Genomic DNA, 8,793 nt, shown 5'->3' on the forward strand with positions numbered 1-8,793 from the left:
ACTTGTCTTTTTCTTCTGACCATGTTTTAAATGGGATGTGGACCCCCACCACCACCCCACTGTTTTAACTACCGCCCCATCCTCCTTGAGGGTCCCTTAGTATGTTACTATTCAATTAAGGCTACCTCTGCTGAGGGTCAATAATAGTCTCTCTTCCTTAAAAGAACAAAACAAAATAACCAAAAAACCTACTTATAAGAGCTGCAGGGGAATTCTTTCTCTTGGCTCATACATACTGGTAGGCTGACCTTAAGATTTATAAAAGATAAACATATTTGTATCCTTTTTCTCCCCAAGGGATTAAAAATTTCAGTAGATGGTGAATCTCACAACTTCCCAGTTAAGAGATAATTGCTTAAATGAGCCCTTAGAACTTCTCATTTTGTTTTGTTTTTTTAATTGAAGTATAGTTGATTTACAATGTTGTGTTAATTTCTACTATACAGCAAAGTGATTCAATTATACATATATAAAAATTCTTTTTCATATTCTTTTCCATTATGGTTCATCACAGGATATTGAATATATAGAACTTCTCGTTTTGATGTCAGGCTATCCAGTTGTCCTGGTGTATCATGGCCAAGTTCCCTGTTTAAATGCCATGTAACCAGACCTCCAGGTCATAGGGCTGTCTTCTGGAGCACATTATTGTATTTCAGAGCTCTGCAAAGCATTTTAATATCCTAACCTCTGCCTTTTTTATATCCCAGGCTGATGAGGGTAGGTATGAAACTCATCTCTGATAACAGTCAGCAGAGTATTGAAGAAACTAAAGTTAAAAAGTTTTTATATCAGTTTTGCTTGTACTTGCCAGTCGCAGTATTATCAAATCACCTGGCGATAGCATTAATTAAAATTGAAAAAAGGGAGAAATCTTTTGTTATGAATATAATATGTTCTAGCGCCTTCTGCGCCTGAGCTTGGTTGTCAAGATAGATCCTTGGAATAGAAATGCATATATTTTGAGTCAGAAGTAGAGATTAACACTAGAATGGAAATTTTTTTTCAACCGGCAGATATCTTTCATTTGAAGTATAGCTCAATCCAAATTATTTCAAAAGGACTGAGAAAATACACTGGGAGAGACAGGGTCACAGAAAACCTAATTCAGCCATGCTTGGTGAATGAGTCAGATATAGCACCACCTGGTGGAATGCTGCTATACTTTTCTCTTCTTGCTCATTTAACTAATAGGAGCCTAAAGTGAACACATTTATTCAGGCAAACCATACCCTTCCTCCCCCTGCCCTCAAAAGTATTCTTTGGAAAAACAACTGTCCTCCCATTACTATAAGCAAGGCAATAGGTACTGTGAAACCATGCAGATTTCTACAAATTCCAATACAACCAGGAAGCCCAGCAACCCCACCAGGGGCCCTGGTAGACTGTGCCCTCCACTAAGGACTGAGCTCGAAGTTGCCACTGGCTTGCATTTGAAAGGACAACCATTTCCCTGCTAAGATTCATTTCTGTGAAAGCAAGAGCTAAATCCCATCCTGCCTCCTTTGTCATCTATTTGTTCTCACTCCTGAGACTGCCCTCAACTTGCTAGCAGCTCGCACTCTGCTTAGAGCTTGATGTTGCCAATCTCTCTGACCTTTCTCCATTTTTTGCTTTTTTCTTACGAGAGCTAAAGAAAATTTTATTTATAAGAATTACAGAATATTAGAAGATCACCTCTATAACATCCCACTAAGTGGTCTAACAGCCTTCTCCTGAAATGTCCAAAGCTGCCCCAGTTTACATAATCTCTACCATAATATTACATATGCATATAACTTAAAGGTGAGCTAATACAGCAGTGCTCAAACAAGGTGGGAGGGATTTTGTCCCCTGCCCCTGAAAGAGGGGGTATTTGGAAACACAGATATTTTGGGTTGTCACAACTGGGCGATACTACTGGCATCTAGTGGACAGGAGCCCGGAACGCTGCTATACATCCTACAATATGTAGGACAGCCCCCACAACAAATAATTACCCAGTTCAAATGTCAGTTCTGCCAAAGTTGAGAAATCCTGATCTAAATGATTTCCTGGTCACCAAGATGGCAGGGTAGGAAGACCCTGAGCTCACCTTCTCCCACGGGGCACACCAAAACTACAACTGTTTACAGAGCAACTGTCTATGAGAACAACCTGAAGACTAGCAGAAAAGACCTTCTACAACTAAAGATATAAAGAAGGAACCAGAACAAGAAGGGTAGGAGTGGCAGAGTTGTGGTACAGTCAAGACCCACATCCCCGGGTAGGTGACCCACAAAGAGGAGGATAATCACAATTGCAGAGGTTCTTCCCAAGGAGTGAGGGGTCCAAGACCCATTTCAAGCTTCCCAACCCTAGGGTCCTGCACCAGGAAGATAAGCTCCCAGAACATCTAGCTCTGAAGGCGGGGCTTGCGTTCAGGAGAGCCAGAGGGCTGTAGGAATTAGAGACTCCGTTCTTGAAGGGCATGTACAGAATCTCAGACACTCCAAGTCCCAGCTCAGAGGCAACAACCTGAAAGAAGCCTGGGTCAGACTCACTTGCTGACCTTGGACAGCCTCCAGGGTAGGCAGGAGGCAACTGGAACTCCCCTGGAGATACAGACACTGGCAGCAGCCACTTTTGGGAGCTCGTTCTACCATAAGGACACTGGTACTGGTAAGCACCATTTTGGAGTCCTCCCTCTAGCCTATTAGCGCTGGGGCTTACCTGCCCACCAGCCAGTCACCCCTAGTCCTCGGACCCCCTCAGGCTGAACAGGGACCTGGCCCCACCCACTAGCAGGCCAGAACCAGCACTGGGAGCCCCAAGCCCCACAGCCAGCATGCCAGGTCCCCGCACCACACACCAGTGGGCTGGCACAAGCCCCAGGACTCACTGGGCCTTGCAGCCAGCTGACCTGGGACACCTCGGGCCTGCAGCCAGAATTGCCAGGACCCTGCCTCACCCAACAGTGGGCCAGCACCAGCCCCAGGACTCCCCAGGCCTTGCAGCCAGCTGTGCCAGGATGTGGCCCCACCCACCAACAGCTGGTAGCTTCTGTAGGAGGTAGGGCTTGGCAGCCAACTGGACCAGAGGCCAGTCCTGTGTACCAGGGCACCCACAGTAGTCAGCCCCACCACAATAGAGGGCCCACTCAGCCCACATGGGGGCATCCCTATAGCATATAGTTCTGGTGACCAGAGGGGAGTGTGCTGCTGGGCCCCACAGGATGACTCCTACAAAGGGCCACTTCTCCAAGATCATGAAATGTAACCAACCTACCATTAGGTTACATACCATACAAATAACATACAAATAACAAAGAGAATTAGGCAAAATGAGGTGACAAAGGAAGAAACAAGATAAAACCCCCAAAGAAGAACTAAGTGAAGTGGAGATAAGCAATCTACCTGATAGAGTTCAAGGTAATCATCATAAAGATGCTCAACAAACTTGGGAGAAGAATGGATGAACACAGTGAGAAGTTTAACAAAGACTTAGAAAGTATAAAGAAGAACCAAACAGAGCTGAAGAATAAAATAACTTAAATGAAAAATACACTAGAAGGAATCAACGGTAGATTAGATGATACAGGGGAACAGATCAGCAAACTGAAAGACAGAGAGGAGGAAATCACCCAAGCTGAAGAGGAAAAAAATAAGGAATAAAAAAAAATGAGGACAGTTTAAAAGACTTCTGAGACAACATTAAACATACTAAAGTTCACATTGTTGGGGTCCCAGAAGGAGAAGAGAGAGAGAAAGAGGGAGAGAACTTTTTTGAAGCAATAATAACTGAAAATTTCCCTAACCTAGGAAAGGAAACAGACTTCCATGTCCAGGTAGCATGGACAGTCCCAAACAAGATGACCCCAAACAGGTCCACACCAGGACACATTATAACTGAAATGACAGAAGTTAAAATAAGAAGAGAATCTTAAAAGCAGCTAGGGAAAACCAATTAGTTGTACACAAGGGAACTTCCATAACACTGTCAGCCAACTTTTCAGCAGAAACTTTGCAGGCCAGAAGGGAGTGGCATGATATAGTCAAAGTGATGAAAAGAGAAACCTGAATCAAGAATAGGCCACTCAGCAAGGCTTTCGTTGAGATTTGAAGGAGAGATAAAGAGTTTCCCAGACAAGCAAAATCTAAAAGAGTTTAGTGCCACTAAACTGCACTAACATTTACAAGAAATGTTAAAGGGACTTCTCTAAGTGGAAAAGAAAGACCACAACTAGAAATATAAAATTACAAAAGGAAAAAATCTCACTGGTAAGGGCAAACATACAGTAAAGGTAGTATATCCACCACTTACAAAGCTAGTAGGAAAGTTAAAAGACAAAATCATCTATATCCACAATAAGTAGTTAAGGGGTACACAAAACAAAAAGATGTAAATATGATGTCAGAAACATGACACACGCTGGGGAGTAAGTAAAAATGCAGGGCTGTTAGAATGTGTTTGAACTTCGGAGACTATCAACTAAAAATAACCACATGTATATATAAAATATATAAACCTCATGGTAACTAAAAGCAAAAATCTATAATAGATACACACACAAAAAAGAGAAAGGAATCCAAACGTAACTCTAAAGAGAGTCAGCAAATCACATGGGAAGAGAGGCAAAAGAAGAGCAAAGAAAAGAACAGAAAAAGAAAAAAGAAGAAGAATGAAGGAAACTATCAACAAAAAGGCAGCCTAATGAATGGGAGAAGAATATTTGTAAATGACATACCCAATAAGGAGTTAATATCCAAAATATACAGAGAACTCATATAATCAAACAGTAAAAAACACACAACCCAATTAAAAAGTGGGTAGAGCATGATACCATACATAGAGAATCCTAAAGATGCTACCAGAAAACTACTTGAGCTAATCAATGAATTTGGTAAAGTAGCAGGATACAAAATTAATGCACAGAAATCTCCTGCATTCCGATACACTAATGATGAAAAATCTGAAAGAGAAATCAAGGAAACACTCCCATTTACCATTGCAACAAAAATAAAATACCTAGGAATAAACCTACCTAAGGAGACAAAAGACCTGTATGCAGAAAACTATAAGACACTGATGAAAGAAATTAAAGATGATACAAACAGATGGAAAGATATACCATCTTCTTGGACTGGAAGAATCAACACTGTGAAAATGACTATACTACCCAAAGCAACCTACAGATTCAATGCAATCCCTATCAAACTACCAATGGCATTTCTCACAGAACTAGAACAAAAAATTTCACAATTTGTATGGAAACACAAAAGACCTCGAATAGCCAAAGCAATCTTGAGAAAGAAAAAAGAAGCTGGAGGAATCAGGCTCCCGGACTTCAGACTATACTACAAAGCTACAGTAATCAAGACACTATGCTACTGGCACAAAAACAGAAACATAGATCAATGGAACAGGATAGAAAGCCCAGAGATAAACCCACGCACATATGGTCACCTTATTTTTGATAAAGGAGGCAAGAATATACAATGGAGAAAAGACAGTGGTGCTGGGAAAACTGGACAGCTACATGTAAAAGAATGAAATTAGAACACTCCCTAACACCATACACAAAAATAAACTCAAAATGGATTAAAGACCTAAATGTTAAGGCCAGACATTATAAAACTCTTAGAGGAAAACATAGGCAGAACACTCTATGACATAAATCACAGCAAGATCCTTTTTGACGCACCTCCTAGAGGAATTGAAATAAAAACAAAAATAAACAAATGGGACCTAATGAAATTTAAAAGCTTTTGCACAGCAAAGGAAACCATAAACAAGACGAAAAGACAACCCTCAGAACGGGAGAAAATATTTGCAAATGAAGCAACTGACAAAGGATTAATCTCCAAAATTTATAAGCAGCTCATGCAGCTCAGTATCAAAAAAACAAACAACCCAATCCAAAAATGCAGAAGACCTAAATAGACATTTCTCCAAAGAAGACATATAGATTGCCAACAAACACATGAAAGAATGCTCAACATCACTAATCATTAGAGAAATGCAAATCAAAACTGTAATGAGGTATCACCTCACACCAGTCAGAATGGCCATCATCAAAAAATTTGCAAACAATAAATGCTGGAGAGGGTGTGGGGAAAAGGGAAGCCTCTTGCACTTTGGTGGGAATGTAAATTGATACAGCCACTATGGAGAACAGTATGGAGGTTCCTTAAAAAACTAAAAATAGAACTACCATATGACCCAGCAATCCCACTGCTGGGCATATACCCTGAGAAAACCATAATTCAAAAAGAGTCATGTACCACAATGTTCATTGCAGCTCTACTTACAATAGCCAGGACATGGAAGCAACCTAACTGTCCATCAACAGATGAATGGATAAAGATGTGGCACATATATACAATGGAATATTACTCAGCCATAAAAAGAAACGAAATTGAGTTATTTTTAGTGAGGTGGATGGACCCAGAGTCTGTCATACAGAGTGAAGTAAGTCAGAAGAGGAAAACAAATACCATATGCTAACACATTTATATGGAATCTAAAAAAAAAAAAAGGTTCTGATGAACCTAGGGGCAGGACAGGAATAAAGATGCAGACGTAGAGAAGGGACCTGAGGACATGAAAAGGGGAAGGGGAAGCTGGGGCGAAGTGAGAGAGTGGCATGGACATATACACACTACCAAATGTAAAACAGGTAGCTAGTGGGAAGCAGCCGCATAGCACAGGGAGATCAGCTCGGTGTTTTGTGACCACCTAGAGGGGTGGGATAGGGAGGATGGGAGGGAGATGCAAGAGGGAGGAGATATGGGGATATATGTATATGTATAGCTGATTCACTTTGTTATAAAGCAGAAGCTAACACACCATTGTAAGGCAATTATACTTCAATAAAGATGTTTAAAAAAAAATGGGTAGAGGACCTGAACACACATTTTTCCAAAGAAGACATACAGATGGCCAACAGGCACATGAGAAGATGCTCAACATCACTAATCATCAGGGAAACGCAAATCGAAAGCACAATGAGCGATCACCTCACACCTATCAGAATAGCTGTTATCAAAAAGACAACAAATAACAAATTGTGGAGAAAAGGGAACCTTCGTACACTGTCAATAGGAAAGTAAATTGGTGCAACTACTATGCAAAACAGTAAGGAGGGTCCTCAAATAATTAAAAATAGAACGACCATATACTCCAGCAATTCAACTTCTGGATATTTTTCCAAAGAAAACAAAAACACTAATTTGAAAGGATATATGCACCCCTTATGTTAATTGCAGCATTATTTACAATAACCAATATATGGAAGCAACCCAAGTGTCCATTGATAGATGAATGGATAAAGAAGATATATATATGACAGAGGCAAGGCAGATTTGGGAAATTTCCTGATACTTAAACAATCAATAAGTGTTACCAAAGAGTGACAAACATAATTGTTGATAATATTTTAAGATGGGTATGTGGGGATCATTAATTTTCCTTTGTGTGTTTGAGTTTTTTAAAAGTTTTGTGAGATAAAAATATATGTTAAATATTTTAGTTGTTATCTGTGCTGGAATTTTTCTGAATAGATCATAAAATAATTCCTAAGTCACCTCAACAATAATTGTTCTTATTAGCAATTTTGTATTTTTAAGCAAAAGTTTGTAGTTGACACAAAGATAAATAACTCATACTGTTATTATAACATATTATTATTACCTAAAAACTGTTTAAAATACTATAAGAACTCTAACGTAAATTTGCTCTGTTTTTGTTTTTTGTTTTTACTTGCTTTTTATAGGTATTATAGTTACCTGAAACAAAAGCACCTTCAGTTGAAAATCTAACATTGGATTTTGCTGGAGACTCTGCAGCCTCCCTGGCAGTGAGCACAGGGACAGGTGCAGTGACAGGCTGGGAGACACCTGTGACATCGTTGGGCCGCCCTGATGGAGCACAAGCTTGTGAAGAAGCTGCATGTAGATTTCACCCTCAGTATCAGTGACGCATCAAACCAGAGAATTTCTAGCAGGCCCATGAGCATGCAATATGGTTTCTTGGAAATATGCACTTTCCCGCCCCAAAGTAGTCCTTTGTACAGCTAACCTAACAGGACAATCAGAGCTCTTATCCTAGCAACGAAAACTTTAACCCCTAAGATTCATCATTGTCCTAATCCATCCCTGTACGTTTATTATTACCAATGACTCTCCATTTTAGCTTTTGGATCTTTAGTATAAGCACATGTTTGGAAAAGTAAACAGTGAAATAATCAATGTTCACAAACATGACAGCAAAATCAGCCTAAAATCTGATAATCATATCTAGCGAAGTAATAGAGTTTTGGCAATAAGATTACAGGGTTATTCTGTTACATAAAATTGTGTAAAATAAGAATCTGAAAAAATGAGAACAGCAAGACCTTTTTATTTTAATATTAAACTATTCCACTGTGCTCCTGAAAAAGAAATAAACCCAAGTTTTCGTGATTGTTAAAACAATGCATCAACTTTTTAAAAAATCTTTTTTCATGTTTGTTTGTTTACACGCTTCTAACTTTTTATTGCCCAAAGTATATTAAATATGCATGTGTAATACAAAACATCAAACTGCTACATTGCTTAGTTTTAACGGATTTGTTTTCATAGTATCAGAAGAGAAAATAATTGAAAACAAAATCATATGGGTTTAGTAATCACACACATATACAAATACCATTTTGTAAATGAATAAAAGATAAAACATTCTTTATCGACAGGCTTCTCGTTTGATATCAGGTTGTCACACGTGACAACTGTACAATGTCAAGCCATGCTTCTTCAGTGCACAAGGCCATGTTCAAACTTGGAAAGGAGGATGAAT

General features: G+C 39.5%; 1 protein-coding gene across 1 annotated transcript in view; it reads left to right on the forward strand.

Annotated features, from left to right (window-relative positions):
- Positions 1 to 8,401, forward strand: part of BEND6 (BEN domain containing 6) — a 50,698-nt gene extending 42,297 nt beyond the window's left edge. Inside the window, exon 7 of the mRNA XM_059937543.1 lies at positions 7,733 to 8,401. The gene's annotated coding sequence lies outside the window, so the exon portion shown is untranslated. The remainder of the gene's footprint in view (positions 1 to 7,732) is intronic.
- The last annotated feature ends 392 nt before the right edge of the window (positions 8,402 to 8,793 follow it).

This window comes from Balaenoptera ricei, chromosome 11, assembly GCF_028023285.1.
Source record: "Balaenoptera ricei isolate mBalRic1 chromosome 11, mBalRic1.hap2, whole genome shotgun sequence".
In the NCBI taxonomy this organism is placed as follows: Eukaryota; Metazoa; Chordata; class Mammalia; order Artiodactyla; family Balaenopteridae; genus Balaenoptera; species Balaenoptera ricei.